We start from the raw sequence: 17,627 nt of genomic DNA, 5'->3' as shown, positions 1-17,627 counted from the left end.
GATGTTGGCAGGGGATGCAGTCCTTCCCTTACTGAGTCTTTGTGTAACTGGGCTGTCAGTTATGCTGTGTCTTTAGTGGCTTTGACTGCCCTTTTAGGTATCCTGAAACTTCATCATCCTTATCTACCAAAAGATGGCAGGACTCTCCTAAAAACAACAACTTCATATAGTATCCAAAATGTTGCTGGTGGTACATATCATTATTTTGGTATTGTTAAATCTCTTTCCAAAACCTTGGAAAAAATCTGGTCTTCGGTTCCAGATAAGAATTAATTCAGAATTCAGCTGAACATGGATGGCTTACCTCTGTTCAAAAGTTCATCATTGCAGTTTTGGCCCATTCTAGGGTTACTGCAGGATTATACAAAGAAACCAGTTGTTATTGCTCTGTTCTGTGGTAAATCAAAGCCAACATCACTAACTGAATATTTAAAAGATCTAGTCAGTGAATTGCAAGAGTTAAGCAATGGATTTGTCATGAATGGAAACCAATTTTTCCTAAAAATCACGTCTATCATCTGTGATGCTCCAGCTAGAGCTTTCAGGTTGTGATAAGTGCATCCAATCTGGCGTGTATATTAGCCACACAATGACCTTTCCTGAGGTCAACAGCCCGTGTAGGACTGATGAGTCTTTCCTCAACATGTTGGATGAAGAACATCATCTTGAAGCTTCACCTTTTAAAGATGCAGGAATTGGCATGGTATCATGCTTTCCACATGATTACATGCACCTTGTATGTCTTGGTGTCATGCAAAAACTGCTGGATTTATGGCTTGCTTCCGGGCCTTTATGCTGTCGTTTGTCTGCGCGCCAAAGTGTTTTGATCTCAGATGCTCTCATTAGCTTGAGACGTTATATTGCTGTGGACTTTGCCAGGAAACCTAGGCAAATCTCAGAGAGACTTGCGACAGTTTCTGTTATACACAGGTCCAGTGGTTCTTCACAATCTGCTGTCAGAACCAGTGTACAACAATTTTATGTTGTTATCTGTGGCTATTATCATTCTCTCAAGTCCAACTCTGTGTATAAGTCTTAATGATTTTGATCACAGCTTGCTAGTGTCATTCGTAAAGCATTTTAGTGAGTTGTATGGTCCTGAATATGTTAGCTATAATGTACATGGGCTAACCCATCTTTCTGAGGATGTCAAAAAACATGGAAGACTTGACTTAATATCTGGGTTTCCATTCGAAAATTTCTTGAGACAAATAAAGAAAATGATAAGAACTCCTCACCATCCCCTATCACAGGTTATACGACAACTCTCAGAAATGGATAGTTCTGTGGTAAAGGCTAATACGAGAATGTTCTTGAAAAAACAACACGAAAATGGTCCAATCCCACCCGGTTTTAATGAAGTTTGCCAGTTTCAGGAGGTTGATATAGGTAGCACTCAAGTTATTGACTACAGTGGTTCAACTATAATGTTATAAATTGACGAGAATACTTTTTGTACTGTGTTGCTAATAAACTGGATGTAATTTAAGTTCTGTTGCTTTTATATGAAAATAAATATAATGAACAAGACACCCAAAGTTCTTATTTAATTCCATTCCAAATACATGTTTATCAATCTTTTTTTTTTTTTAATACAGACGTACAAATGTGTTTTCTTTTTAAATAAAAATTACAATGCATAACCCATAGAGATCACATTGTCAGATAGTTTGGGAATATTCACACATAACGTATACACATAAAACATGATATCAGAGTTTTAAAATCAAAATTTTTAAAAGAGAACAAATCACGGTTGTTTAAGCCAATGATCATTAAGCTGTGTCGTCAGCAAGTCGTTTCCCATCGTGCTTTTGATCAGCACAGTCAGAGGAGAGCAACTGCGCTCAACTGCAGAATCCGACACGTCTGCCTTGCGCTCGCAAGAGTTTTTTGACATACGTCAGCATGACATCAGAGCAAGGCGAACCGCACTCGGACACATTTCTAACCGGCATGCATCTCGCGCTGATCACCGGTGATAGGCTCTGAGCAGATTTTGCTTATCTCAAACAAGCCTAATAACTAAAGGGGGCGGGTCTTTGCGAACGGTCAATTGGGAGAGCTGTGCTCATGAGTGCTGATTGAGTCATCTCATCTGGTCCTCATTAGCATGACTCTACTTAACCTGTGCCTTTTCTGTTCTGTGTTGTCAGAAGTTTGGTGTTTATTGTGTAGTGTGTTCCAGCTCACAGTTGTGCCTCCTGTTCCAATCTGGGTGATTGCTACACTGATGAATTCAGATCTTGTTTATGGATTGTCTGTTTGTGGCTCTGGTTGTTGCGTGGATATCCACGACTCTCTGTACCAGTGTCTAACTGGCTTTGCCTGCTGTTCACACTAGTGTAATTCTAATAAATTCACCTTACTGCATTTGCGATTACATCTGTCTCGTTCATCTCTGACAGTTGCAGGTTCAGTATGATGTCAGAAACCAGAAGTCTAATTCGCTGTTGGTTCCTTAGATTTTCCTATGGGGTTTTACACATAAATAATAAAAAAAAAACCTATAGGAAAATCTCTGGAAGCAGTGGCATATTAGTTTTCATACCTTCACCACTCTTTTACGAGTTATTAAGTCAGAATCTTTTTCCCCCTCAGAATTGGACTTTATAACTTCCAATTGTGAGTTTATATCTCAGTTCTGAGAAAAGTCAAAATTGCGAGATATAGGCTAAACTATAAAAAATGTACATCTCACTATTCTACTTTATTCTTCATAATTGCGAGTTTAGGCATTCCTATACATTATCTCGCAATTCTGACTTCTTGCAATTGCGGGTTTGTTTCACAATTCTGACATAACTCGCAATGGCGAGTTTATATCTTTCAATATGAGAAAAAAGTCAGAATTGTGAGATATAAAGTTGCAATTATCTTTTACATTTTTTTATTCCGTGGTGAAAACAAACTTCCATACCCAACCCTATCATATTGGTGGAATATCTAAGGGATACAAATCAATCAATCACATTAATAAAATGAATACAAAGACGTGGCATAACATTTAGAATGTAGGCCTACTGTATTAATTAGACTGGTGTTTTCTTTTCTTGTTGCCTTTGCTCCAGGCAGCTGCTGTTCCTGCTGTGTTCTGTTATAAACAAGATTTCTTGTAAACCACATGACCATGCATTTTCTTGCCAAGATTTTTCTTTTTTTTTTTTCAGTGTCAAAGCCCAATTTGACGGAGGTGGGAAATAGCCCTCGTAGTCTTTTCTCAGTTAGTTGGTAGATGATGTTAGTCGCTGTCCTAATGGAATAATCACATATGAGCAAGGTGAAACAGCAAGATGATCTGCCCTCTGTTTTTTGCATTTTTGGTTTTTCTTGCAGTGGATGCAAGACCCACGTAAGTACTAGAATTATTGACTAATTTTACAAAATGTAAAAAATGTTGTTCTCTTACGAGAGGTTCTCTCGTATTGCGTAAGAAGCTTACGCTACGGGTAAAGTCATCTTTTCTCGAGATATGAAGCCAAAAAATTATCCTTAATTTAATATCTTGTCAACGCAGTGCGGCAGCAAGCAGACCTAGAGCAAGCGAAGTCGCGTGCTCATTGGCTGCTCTGCGGCAACTGCAGCAGCCTATCGCTGAAACCTTAGCGTGACGTCACGCCCAATGAGCGCGCTGGGCGCGCTCTCGCGTCACAGCCCATGTGAGGAGGCGTGGCTTTAGCTTATAAAAGAAGGTTCAGAGGCTGCTATTCTCTGATTTTTGTCTCTTCAGCGACGCACTACGCATCGCTGGACTCTGAGGAAGCCGCCGTTGAAACAAGCGCCTTGCAAGCCGAGGATTACCTGAGGAAGCCGGTCGTCTTCGCCGCCTTCAGCTATCCCTGCCTGCTTCGCTATCCGGCGATTATATCCTTTTACATTGCATCATGCCTAACTGCATTTCCTGCAAAGCTCCGCTCAGCGAAAGAGACCGCCATGTGATCTGCGTTCTCTGCCTGGGTCGTGACCACGCAGCCCTCGCTCTCTCCGCGGGCGGCTGTGAATTATGCGAAGAACTGCCGATGTCGACCCTGCGGGCTCGACTCGCCTCGTTCGACGCTCTCGCTGTCTCACCGTCTGCCTCCACCGGGCCGCGCAAGAAGAAGCGCCGCTCTCAGAGGCCACCGGAACCCGCGGCAGCTGCTGAGTGCTCGCCGGAGCCCCTCCCTCGAGCCTCGCTATCTCCCTCTCCCCTTCCCGACGCGCAGCGGCCGGCCTTCGCCCGCACTGCCGTCGCCCTAGGGGATGAAGCGGACGACGCCGCTTTATCAGACAGCTGTTCTCTCATGGCTTCGGACAGCGAGGCATGGTCGGGGTCTCACCGCTCCGCCTCCTCGACACAGGAGTCTAGCAAGTCCCGCGCCAGTGTCGACGCGGAACTCCTCCGCCTCCTCACCAAAGCGGTCGACCAGATGGGACTGGACTGGTCCCCACCCAAGGCCCCCGCGCCTAACAGGCTCGACGGGTGTTTTCTGCCTAGCCGCCGCCAAGCGCCCGCCTCTAGGTCAGCACCCTTCCTGCCTGAGCTCCACTCTGAGCTCGCTAAATCGTGGAACGCCCCATTCTCCGCGAGACTCCGCTCACCGGCCTCCGCGACCCTCTCCCAAGTGGACGGGGCCGCCGAGAAGGGATATACACAGATCCCTCCGGTCGAAGAAGCCGTGGCAACGCACCTTTGCCCGCCATCCGCTAGATGGCGCTCAAAGTCTGCCCTGCCGTCAAAAGCCTGCAGGACCACCTCAGCCCTCGTCGGCCGCGCTTTCGCTGCCGCCGGCCAGGCCGCTTCCGCCCTGCACTCCATGGCTGTGCTCCAGATCCTCCAAGCCGATCTCCTCCGTGATCTGGACGAGAGAGGCCCGGATCAGGACACTCTGACTGACCTGCGCAGCGCGACGGACCTCTCGCTTCGCGCCACCAAGTCAGCGGCACAAGCCATCGGAAGGTCCATGGCTTCGCTCACCGTCACCGAAAGGCACCTTTGGTTGACGCTGGCGGATATGAGCGAAAGGGAGCGCGCAGTTTTCCTCAACGCCCCGCTTTCCCCCACCGGCCTGTTCGGCCCAGCGGTCAGTGGGATTGTGGATCGCTTCTCAGAGGTGCAGAAAGCCTCACAGGCTATGAACCTCTTTCTGCCCCGCCGCTCGAGCTCCGCTGCAGGCCGCTCTCAGGATCAGCCTCCTGCACGCAGCTCGACACAGCGCTCTGCTCAGCCTCCATCTTCGCGACGCCAGGGCGGCCGCCCTAGACAGCGCTCAGTCAGCCGTCGCAGACCGCCTCCCCCCCGGGGACCCCGGCCTAGGATAGCGCTGAAACCTGAGCCCGCGAAGTCCTCCTAGCAGCCGCAGGGAGGAAAAGATGGCTGAGTCCCGCTGCGGCCGGACTGCCATCAAAGCGCTCAGCCCTGTCAGTCCCCTTAAAAAAGGCTACTGCAGTGGTTCACATCGCAGCCAACGAGCCAGTAACACAACTCGCTCGCCTGCACACAAACGCCGTTTTTACGGCGACCCAGAGATATCTCATAAAGAGTTTGGTTTCGGGTTTTCCGGCTCACGCCGAAGGTGTCATGAGTGTAGAAAATGTGCCCACACCCACGTGCTCACCACTACACACAAACACAGTTTCCCCGGTAACGCTCACAGAGCGCACTCTCATAAAGCGGGCAAGCGCCGCTCGAGTGCTAAGTGTAGAAAATGTGCCCACGAATCTGTGCCCACACCTACACGCTGCACGCTCTGTCACTCAGTTATCCCGGGATGCAGATCTTCTAAAGCTCCCCAGCACTGGCCGTGTTGTGTATGTAAGCCCCGCGCCCGCTCACGAGCGCGCGCACTTACAATCAGACACGTTTACCCCCATGCCGCTCTCGCGCCACGGGCTCCCAGCTTCAAAATGTGCCCCGTCCACAGTGATCGAGCCATTGAATGCTGCACAGCCAGTCCCCGCTGTCTGCGAGCCCCCGTATTCGAGCACCGGCGACGCGCGCAATGCGCGCGTCCCCCTATCTTCTCTGATACAGGTTCCCCATCCCGCACAGCGCGGCGATCTGAACCCAGAGACCATTCGACCCCTAGCGAGATGTGCCAGCGCATGGCAAGCTATCCAGGGCGTGTCAGAATGGGTGCTGAATACCATAAAGCACGGCTATTCGCTTCAATTCGCTCGCCGTCCGCCTCGCTTTCTAGCACGAACCGAGACGAGTGTGAACACAGAAGTGGCTCATCTGCTTCGGGCAGAAATAGCAAAGCTGTTGCACAAGGGGGCTATAGAACAAGTGCATCCTTCTCTGAGCGAGTCGGGCTTCTACAGCCGTTATTTCCTCGTACCCAAGAAGGACGGGACGCTGAGACCCATTTTAGATCTGAGACACTTGAACAGAGCCCTCATGAGACGGCCGTTCAAAATGATTACAACCAGACAAATCCTCGCGCAAATTCGCCAGGGAGACTGGTTTATCTCTCTCGATCTGAAGGATGCATACTTCCAGATCCAGATAATTCCCCGTCACAGGCCATTCTTGAGATTCGCCTTCGACGGCCGGGTATATCAGTACACCGTCCTGCCGTTCGGTCTATCTTTGGCACCCCGTACATTCACGAAGTGCATGGACGCGGCTCTCGTTCCCCTGAGAACTCAGGGGATACGGGTACTGAACTATCTGGACGACTGGCTAATTCTAGCGCATTCAGAGTCAGAGCTTTTGTCTCACAGGACAGCGCTTCTCGGCCATCTGGAAAATTTGGGTCTCTCGGTCAATTGGGCCAAGAGCTCATTACTGCCCCGCCAGTTTATCTCGTTCCTCGGAATAGAACTGGATTCGGTGGCTATGACGGCCAGACTGTCAGAGCAGCGCGCGCGCCGCATTCGACACCTAGCCGCATCTTTCCAGACGGGCAACCAGACTCCGCTGAGAACATTCCAGCGAGTTTTGGGACACATGGCCTCAGCGGCTGCAGTGCTTCAGCTGGGCTTACTGCGCATGCGCCCGCTTCAACGCTGGCTAAGAGCGCGAGTGCCTCACCGAGCCTGGACGGCCGGCAGCTTACGAGTCAGAGTGAGTCAGGGCTGTGTCTCAGCCCTTCGACCCTGGCTGGCAGCCGAATGGTATCGCACTGGGGTGACGATGGGAGTTGTCTCACGCCGGAAAGTTATCTCGACAGACGCGTCCAACGGAGGTTGGGGAGCGCTTTTCGAGGGCAGACCGGTCTATGGCCGCTGGTCAGACCAGGAGTGTCGCCTTCATATAAACTGTCTAGAGATGCTGGCGGTCGAGAATGCCCTCAAGCACTTCCTCCCATACCTGCAAGGCCACCATGTACTGGTCCGCACAGACAACATGTCAGTGGTAGCCTATGTGAACCGCCAGGGCGGTCTCAGATCCAAAATGCTCTGCACCCTGGCGGAACGCCTCCTAGTGTGGGCTCAGCACTCACTGCGCTCACTGAGAGCCGCGCACGTGCCGGGTCGCCTGAACGATGGTCCAGACAGACTGTCCAGGGACAATGTTCCCCCGGGAGAGTGGTCCTTGCATCCCCAAACAGTCCAGTTACTGTGGCGCCGTTTCGGCAGAGCGAAAGTCGACCTCTTTGCGTCACAAGACAACGCGCAATGCCCAAAGTTCTTTTCAAAGAACGAGGACGCGCTGGCCCAGAACTGGCCCAGCGGCCCGCTTTACGCTTTTCCCCCGGTCTCCCTGCTGCCGCAGGTTATCGAGAGATTCAGGGAAGCGCGCCACATGGTGCTCCTCATAGCCCCGTATTGGGAGAATCAAACATGGTTCCCGGATCTAATACGGCTGGCGGACACAGCCCCCTGGCCGTTACCGGTGAGGAGAGACCTTCTCTCTCAAGCCCACGGCTCGATTTTGCACCCCCATCCAGAGCGCTGGTCTCTGCATGCGTGGGTCATCAACGGTTACCCGTTGACTTGCCAACAGGGGTTGTGAACACGATCACACAGTCTAGAGCCCCCTCTACGAGGCGGCTCTATGCTTCAAAATGGTCTGTGTTTAGTAAATGGTGCACCGCCAAAGGGCTGGATCCACTAACATGTGGGGTATCGCAGGTGCTGTGCTTCCTCCAAGAGCTGTTGGACGCGGGCAGGTCCCCCTCCACGCTCAAAGTTTATGTTGCGGCCATCTCAGCTTTTGCCGACTCGGCGCTGGGCCGCGCATTAGGGAGGAACGAGTTCATCATCCGCTTCCTCAGGGGAGCGAGGAGATTGAACCCGCCGCGACCCCCGTCGGTTCCTATTTGGGATCTTTCCCTGGTCTTAGAGGCCATGAAAGCGCATCCCTTTGAACCCATGGAAACAGTGGATATGAAATATCTCACGCTAAAAACCGTTTTTCTGATAGCACTGTCGTCAGTTAAACGCGTGGGTGACCTTCACGCGCTGTCAGTTAACGCTGCATGCCTCGAGTTTGGACCTAATGACTCTAAAGTCATCCTCAAACCGAGACACGGTTATGTCCCCAAAAGTCTGGGCACACCGTTCAGAGCGCAGGTCATTTCTCTCTCCGCTTTGCCGTCATCCGGCAGCGAGATCGATGGTAAACTCCTTTGCCCTGTCAGAGCGCTTAGGAATTATACTACACGCTCCGCCGCTGTCAGGCGCTCGGAGCAGCTTTTCGTTTCGTTTGGTGGGCGCACCAAAGGTCTCGCCGCCTCGAAACACAGCCTGTCCAGGTGGATAGTGGACGCGATTGCAGCCGCTTATGCGTCTAAAAATCTGCAGTGCCCGCTGGGTATCAGAGCCCACTCCACCAGAGGCATGGCCTCTTCATGGGCTTGGTCTAGTGGAATTTCCATTCATGACATTTGTACAGCGGCAGGCTGGGCCTCCCCCTCTACATTTGTGAGATTTTACAATCTGGAAGTTCCTGCCCTGCAGGCTAAACTCTTATCTGTCTAAGTCCCGCGTAGCCAGCCCACTCTGTGTGCAGACTACTGCTGTGTGATTTAGCTCTCCTGGTTGAGCTCAATTCTGGGGTTGTTAGTCAGACCGGCCACGCCGCTCTGAGCCCCTTATGTGTGTGCTTATGTACTGCGCTAGCCATTCTTGGCCGCCCGGTTCCCTGTTATAGTGTTCCCCGGGTTTCTCCCTGGGACTCATTCAGTGGATGCGGGGCGCGCACGGCGTTGACAAGGGAAGTTCCCGTAGCGTAAGCTTCTTACGCAATACGAGAGAACCTCTCGTAAGAGAACGTACTCGGTTACCTAACGTAACCTCTGTTCTCTCTAGAGAGGGAACGAGTATTGCGTAAACCGCCGTGCTCGCGCCACGAGCTCACTCGCTTCAGCGACAAAAACCAGAGAATAGCAGCCTCTGAACCTTCTTTTATAAGCTAAAGCCACGCCTCCTCACATGGGCTGTGACGCGAGAGCGCGCCCAGCGCGCTCATTGGGCGTGACGTCACGCTAAGGTTTCAGCGATAGGCTGCTGCAGTTGCCGCAGAGCAGCCAATGAGCACGCGACTTCGCTTGCTCTAGGTCTGCTTGCTGCCGCACTGCGTTGACAAGATATTAAATTAAGGATAATTTTTTGGCTTCATATCTCGAGAAAAGATGACTTTACCCGTAGCGTAAGCTTCTTACGCAATACTCGTTCCCTCTCTAGAGAGAACAGAGGTTACGTTAGGTAACCGAGTACGTTTTCTCATAATTACCCACTTCTTGAATTTTGTTCTATCCTATCAATGCTTATATACATGTGTATGCATTTATACCACAGATGCCTAATTGTTGCTCCAAATAAAATTCACCTGGGAGTGGAAGAGACTGAGTGTGCAGCTTCATGGAGCAACTAAAGAAACCAGCATGCAGCTATACTTTGAAAACCAGATTCCTTCAATGCGTCTGTCAGAAGAGAAATCTATAATCCTTAACAAGGACAATAACTACCAAGCTGTGGTGAAACTTAAAGTAAGTCTGTACACTTGAGATTTTTAAAAGTGTTAAAATGTATTTCTCCACAGCAAACTCTGCCAATGTCTTTTCAAACCAATGTACTGTAGGTTGATCCTAAGATGTATGGAAGTACAAAAATGGATTCATATGTTCAGCTTGCAGCTGAAAGCAATGATGTCTTTGCAGACCAAGTAAAAAAAGTAAAAAAAGCAAACATCTTTTTGTCAACTAAAAGGGGGTACATTTTTATCCAAACAGACAAGCCCATTTATAATCCAGGGGAAAAAGGTACTGTATGACTATTCACTTTCTTCTTTTTTTCTTTTCTTCTACTTATTTACTTTTATTAAAGGGACAATAAGTAACTTTTTAGGTATTTTATTATCTAAAATCAATATTTTTATTCATAAATATGTCCTCAATGGTGTACAAATACCTCTGCCAATGATCTGACTTATCCTCGTAAACTAAGAATTTATTATCTTTATATACATAGGACGGGTAAGTCCACGGAGGCTTCCATGTAGTTCCGCCATCTTGAAAAACTATAATAGCAGAGAGGGACAAAAAGTACTAGGCCAACGCGTTTCCACAACGCGTTTCGTTCAGAGCCCGCGTCACGTGACTGAAACCAGCAGAAACGGAGCAGAGCAGTGAGAGGCGCTTTTGTCACTGCCCCGGCAAGTTTAAAAGGCTGCACTTCACCGTTAAGTCACAGGATAACGAGTCCTCTTCGTCGAAAAAGTCCACAATAAGACCGTAAAAGGAAACGTGATCGGAGATTACAAAAACAAGGGTTATTATAATGTCGGGATAGCTAATGCAGGAGAAAGCTTTCAAAAGAGACGCTGAAGTTGCCTGCTTTCTTCTTGACAGGTAAGTCAATGTTAAGGTCTTAATTACAGGCTTTTTATTTTTATTTTTTTATTAGCCTATATAGACCAGCGTTTCCCAGCGGGGTGACGCGACACTCTGGGGTGCTTCTGGCGAGAGCAGGGGTGCTGTGTAAAAAAAATTTTTTACCATCAATCTCGGATCGTCGGAAGTCTCTAATAACAACAAATAATGCGCACAAATTTATAATAAAAATGCAAATCATAAGTTTTCGGTGTTGAATTGCGGAGGTTGCGTTTGCGTGTGATTTTATTCCCGTGCCTTATTCCCAGTGCGTCCACATAAAGCTGCCTATTTTTCAATGCGCTTACAGTCAAATACACACGAAAACATTGTCACAACGTCCGTCTTGCCGCGTATTCACATAAACACATCGGTTATGTCCGTGCTGCTGTCAACGCAACGCGTGCGATTAATGTTTTTCACTTTAACACGTTAAAAATATTTAACGCAATTAAAGCAGCATTTTTTTCTGTCATCCTTTGGCTAGCGTTACATTATATAATCACGTTCTTCTTCATGCAAATGCTTCTAACCATGCAAGCGAGAAAATACAAAAGAGAATGCGCTGTCCTGTGATGCTGACACGACGCGCGCCAGACTCGACTTCTCTTTCGCGCTTTAGCTTTGAGTATCCTCATCAGAGCAGTCTTAAATTAGTTAAATAAAGTCTTAAATGAACGTTAAGAGTTGTGAGAAAATGGGACGCGTGTGGGATCCACATGTGACAGTGCAGCAGTGACATCAGAATCAAATAACACTTCATTCATAAAAATATGCCATTAAACAATTATTTGAAATATACTGTCTTTATGATGTTTCTACATTAATTTGGAGATTTACTGTGAAATTATTAGGCTACATAAAATATAGTAAAAACAAGCTATCTTGTGCAATTATAACAAAATTATCCCAATAATTATCACATTATCCCAATTATTATCCCAATAATTATCCCATACACTGAGTGAGCAAACATTTAGGTGAGATTTGCAATGGTAATTGAGCAATGTTTATATACTGTATGAATAAAAAGCCTTAATTGAATATGTCATTATGTAAAGTGATCTCTTCAGAAGAAAGTAATGATTTCCTAGATTTTAAATGGATGGACAAAAAAAAAAAAGAAAATAATAGATAAAAATATCTATATGACAGTAGGCCTATAAGTTCTTCCCTGTGGTATTGAAAATTGATACATTTATTTATTTATTTATTTATTTATTTATTTATTTATTGCTCAAGTCATACATAAATGTTTCATTCATTCATTCATGCATTCGTAACATGCATGAACGAAGAAAAAAAAAGGAACAGGAAGAAGAAAATCTTATGGTACCTGCCATTTATTTGTGCACATCAAAAATTAAATTAAAAAAACCCCAGCACATTTCAAGGTATAGTATCAAAGTAGTATCTCTACTATTGAGTAAAGTAGAGAAGGCCCTATAAACAAGGTTGTAAGTTTTGTTTGTTCAAAACTGTAACATTCATTTGTTCGTTGTGTCAAATTGTTGTTTGTTTGAAATAACAAACCAGTTCACCCGAAGGAAAACTCGATGAAGTGCTATTAGAGGACATCCTGTCATAGCTTTTTGGTACATAATGGCTACCGTAGATGCAACACACATTTGAAAATGCGAGGCGCTAGAGAGCACTATTCATTTGATTGCAAAATACAATTTCACCACTAGATGGGAGAAAATCCCACTTACTGTCCCTTTAAATATGTATTATTTGTTTACCAGTATTAAAACGCCCACATTAGTTTAGTTTCTCTTTATTCCATGTTTTTCAGCAAAATACAGAATCTTCACCCTAGACAACTACATGCTCCCCATAACGGATGAAATTCACGTTCAAATAGCAGTAAGTTGTTATTGTCCATGATTAAACACGAATAATATGCACAAATACCTGGAATGAGCAGGTTAAAAACTTTCTTTTTACAGAATTGCAAAGGCTTGATTGTTTACAATCATATTTTGATTTCTGACCAAATCTTGGAAAAAACTATCACTATACCGGAAGTGGAGCTGTAAGTTAACTACATGAATACAACATGAACACTAAACAACACTTACACTAAATAAAGTGTGTATATAGTGATTGTTTAAATCTTTGGTTGTAAAAATCACATTTGCATACATATTCTTATACAATGGGCAACATTACATTATAGGAGACAGCTATGGACTTGTAATGATATATTGTGTGTAATTTTCAGAGCCGGACAGTAACTGAGTACATTTACTTGAGTACAGTACTTAAGTACAATTTTGAGGGATCTGTACTTTACTCGAGTATCATTTTTGGGGAGTACTCATGACTTTACTCAAGTACATTTGAGAAGCAAATATTGTACTCTTTACTCCACTACATTTCTATCCATAACTGTGAGTACACGTTACTTCTTCTAAAAAGAAAAAAAATTTAAAAGGAAAAAAGAAACATCTCGGAAACCCTCTCAAATGTGATTGGATTGTGCAGGCGCCACTGATTGGGACAGCCTATCAGCAATCACCTTCAGCTTTCCGCCAAAGTCAACTCCATGGTCAGATTTAGATAAGAGACGAAAACATGGACGAAACAATGGATGAAGACGCAGCAGGTCCATCCCGGGAGCGACATTTTTTTTCCCAGGATGGTAGGGGAAGACTCATGAATATTCATTAGGGAAGTCATCCCTGATTGGTCTTAACCCCAGTGACGGGTAGGTTTAGGGGTGGGGTTAGGGGTAGGTCATCAGACCAATCAGGGATGACTTCCCTAATGAATATTCATGAGTCTTCCCCTACTATCCTGGGGAAAAAAAATATCGCATCCCGGGAATGTGCCAAGCCGTGGCCTCACCTCGCCAGAATATTTCATTTTTCTGAACAACTTAATGATAGTTTTCGCTTCAAGTGTTTGCTGTGTTTACCAATGTAAGCACTGTGGCAGTAGTAATGCAATATTTAGAAAATGTACTCTTGTACTCTTGATACTCAAGTACTTTTAAAAACAAGTACTTTAGTACTTTTACTTAAGTAGACATCTGACTGTAGTACTTTTACTTGTACTTGAGTAAAATTTAGCAAGGGGTATCTGTACTTTTGCTCAAGTAATGTAGCTGTGTACTCTGTCCGCCTCTGGTAATTTTATTCATCCTTCAGGGCTGGCAAATGGAAAATCATTGCATCATTCCATAAGTACCCTGAATCTATCTCAGCATTGGAGTTTGAGGTCAAGGAATACGGTAGGTATTATGAAATTGCAGGTGCATCTATTTGAAGAATTCTCGTTTAATCGGTCACTTTAACCTTTCATTTATCACAGTTTTGCCCACATTTGAGGTTAAGATTGAGTCTACACAGCCTTACCTTATTTTGATGAGCAAGTCCTTTCCATTCAACATCTCTGCCAGGTATGTACACTACTCCATCACATGCTGATGGGGTTTGTTGTTGACTTCAGATTTTGCCATGTAACTCATCAGTTTTTGATGTTTTCAGATATACTTATGGGAAGGGGGTCAACGGGATAGCATATGTTCGATTTGGACTTATTGATGAAATGGGGAATAAGATATATCTCCCAGGCACTGAACAGCAGATAGCAGTAAGAAAATAATTTTGCTGTAGAAAAAAGCTAAAATGTTTCTGACAATTAAGTCTTTCAGATAATAAAAAGAAATTGTCTAAAAAAAAAAAAAAAAAAAAAAAATTACGTATATATGTATATATATGTATATATATATATATATATATATATATATATATATATATATATATATATATATATATATATATATATATAAAACGTATATATGTATGTATATGTGTGTGTAAAATACTTATCAGTATCTGATTTGGTTTATTTGTTTATATTCTTCTGTTATGTTGGTAGAGGACGGCAATAAAAATACAGAAGTACTCACTGAGGTCTTAAAGACAGCGTCAAAAAATAACACTCAAGGGCATATAGAGGGATATTATCTTTATATTGCAGTCTCGGTTTTGGAAAAAGCAAGTGAGTAATAAATGGAAAGTAGCCTAATGATTAGATAAGGAAATGTATGCAATAAAATGAATTCTAGTTATCACAAGTGCAAAAGTATATTGATGAAATAATATGCGTTTCTTTGTCTTATTCACTTATTTTATTTACTTAAAGTTACTATTTATCCTCAGATGGGTATTAAAATGTTAAATGACTGAAAATCATATCACAATGAATATTTTGACTTATTTTATGCAGGTGGCAATCTAGAGGAAGCAGAAAGTTCTTCTGTGAAGATTGTGACATCACCATATGTTGTTGATCTGTCAAAAACCAAGACATATTTCACCCCGGGTGGGATGTTTTCCATTTTGGTATGTGGCCTAAATAATTTTTAACTCAAATATGTTATTTTTATCCCTCTCTGGCTTTAAAATGTATGTTAGTATCACACCTGCATACACAAATACATAAATATATATATATATTACTGCATTTCTTTTGAAGGCTACTGCAACATATCCAGATGGCCAAAGAGTCCCAAACTTGAAATTTACAGCCACTGTTGGAATAAAAGGATCACCAGAGCAGATTCTGAGCAATGAGGGCTGGGGAAATGACATGGGAGATGTAGCCATGTCCTTTCAAACACCACCACAGGCTAAGAATTTAGCTATAACGGTGAGATTTCACATGATATTTGATATATCTTTATTACCATTCCAAAGTGGCCACAATATACAATGACCTTGTTTTAAATCTGCTGTCAACAACAGTATCAACCTTTTGTGTATCCTTGTGGCTTTTGTATTGACCAATCAACATCCAGGACGGGGACTGTCCATTTAATATGGTCCTTATTTTGCAGGTTTTTGCCGAGGGGAGAGACCAGGAGGTAATTCGTAGTGATAAAAAGATGACAGCCAGTGTAATAAAAGCTGAAGAACACAGCTATCTTAGTTTGGAAGTGGAGCAACAGTTCCTACAGCCTGGAGAAGACTTAAAAGCCACATTACGGGACATTACACCTCAGGGTTCAGAAAAAACAACTTTCTTTTATTTTATGGTAAGACTAAGAGCAATCAGCTTGGATGTCATTTTTTGAATAGGTCTTTACCAGATTTGCTTTATCTTCAATCTAATGTCTTCCATCATTTAAAAAATAAATAATTCCCCAAACAGGTTTGGAGTAAAGGACGAATTGTGCAGGTGGGGAGGGTGCCAAGAACTGAAATCACAACAATCAATCTGAAATTCAATGTGGAAATGGTGCCTTCTTTTCGCCTGGTCGCCTACTATTTTACAGGCCTTACACCAAAAGGAAAAATAGTGGCTGACTCTGTGTGGGTCGATGTGAAAGATGTCTGCAAAGGCAAGGTACAGCAGAGACGATTTATCATTCAGAATCTAAATATGGTGAAATATTGGTTTAGAAGCGAGTGTTTCCACATACCGTTTTGTTTGTATAGGTAGAAATTGATCCAATGGCTGAGATAAAACCTGCAACTGAGTTTAAGGTGACGGTCAGAACAGATCCAAAGGCCAAGGTGGCTCTTGCCGCAGTGGACTCAGCTGTTTACATTCTGAACAAAAACAAACTAAGCCTTCAAAAGGTAATGTATTTGGGATTATGTGCTGTACACTATGTACAAAATCAAAACTGGAGTTTTGTGGATATCTAGTACGCTATGCTAGTGTACTCCTAAAAGTACTGCATGTACCTTTTTAGTATTGCCGCTCATGATGGAGATGATTTTTTTCCCACAGATGTTTGAATATATGAACTCGTATGACTTGGCCTGCTCTGTCGGAGGAGGAGAGGACTCCAGTGCTGTTCTGCAGAGAGCTGGGCTAACTTTCATTTGTAACTGTGATCTGGAAACCCCTGTACCCACAAGTAAAATACTTGCTTGACAGTCTATTTTGTGAATTATTATTCAAGAACCATAAGAGCATGAAAGCGTGATCAACACAGTTTTTTACTTCTCAGAGCATAAGTGTTACAACTCTAAACCTGACCCTCGTATCAGGAGAGCAACGGACTATGTTGCAAAATACAATGCAGTCGGTATATGCAAAACAACAGTTTGAACAACCCTTGATCATTCCTCACATGATTTGTCTTTTAATCATATGTCAATTGATAATATCATCAACAGTCAACAGCTATAAGAACAAAGACAGGAAATGTTGTCTTGATGGTGTAAGGCCAAGCAAACTGCATACGTCCTGTGATGAGCGTCTCAAAAGAGTAAAAGCTTTGGACAGCTGTCGTAAGGCTTTTAAACAATGCTGCGAAGCTGCAAATGAGAGGAGGAAGAAGGATAAATTTGAGAGGAGAAAAACCAGCCTTGAAGAGGTACAATTTGTCTGGCATAACCTCTTGGGAGGGTTTTCTTAGATTAAAACTACATTTATTGCACAATTCTACAGTGATTTGACATTCTAAATTTTGCAACATAAGCATTTACTGTGAGATACCTGCAAATTTAGAACATTTAGTTCCTCCACATGGAACTAAGGAGGAATTACAATAAAACAGATTGAAAAACAAAACCTTTGAATCTCCTCTTCTTTGTTAAGGCTGCTTTACTTGATGGGCCATTGGGGGAGTGTCTATGTCACACCTCTGGTCTGAATCTCATTAATATTGATGGGCCATTACCCCTCCCATGCATAAACCTCTTCTGACAAAAAAACTGTTTTACAACGTTTAAATCAATGTATTGTTTTATGAGAACGATTAGGCAGGATGATTTTCACATCATGAAGCCAGAACTCGAAGCGACAACATACATTAGTCAAAAGTCTTGAGGACACATATTCAGTATGTGTTTTGTGGTCTTATTT

At 44.2% G+C, this 17,627-nt stretch overlaps 1 pseudogene across 1 annotated transcript; it reads left to right on the top strand.

The window, feature by feature from the left end:
- Window positions 1–7,767: 7,767 nt before the first annotated feature.
- Window positions 7,768–17,178, top strand: LOC307167838 (complement C3-like; annotated as a pseudogene). Its single transcript, XR_013824090.1, has 18 exons — window positions 7,768–7,819; window positions 8,078–8,390; window positions 9,727–9,917; window positions 10,010–10,190; window positions 12,595–12,665; window positions 12,749–12,834; window positions 13,952–14,034; window positions 14,115–14,202; window positions 14,291–14,396; window positions 14,681–14,807; window positions 15,036–15,151; window positions 15,285–15,458; window positions 15,646–15,843; window positions 15,960–16,154; window positions 16,247–16,390; window positions 16,545–16,674; window positions 16,768–16,845; window positions 16,937–17,178. The product of XR_013824090.1 is annotated as a complement C3-like (transcript).
- Window positions 17,179–17,627: the final 449 nt, after the last annotated feature.

Source organism: Squalius cephalus (genome assembly GCF_949319135.1).
Source record: "Squalius cephalus genome assembly, chromosome: 11".
Lineage (NCBI taxonomy): Eukaryota > Metazoa > Chordata > Actinopteri > Cypriniformes > Leuciscidae > Squalius > Squalius cephalus.
The sequence above is the reverse complement of the archived record's forward strand: the minus strand, read 5'-3'. Positions and strand labels throughout refer to the sequence as shown.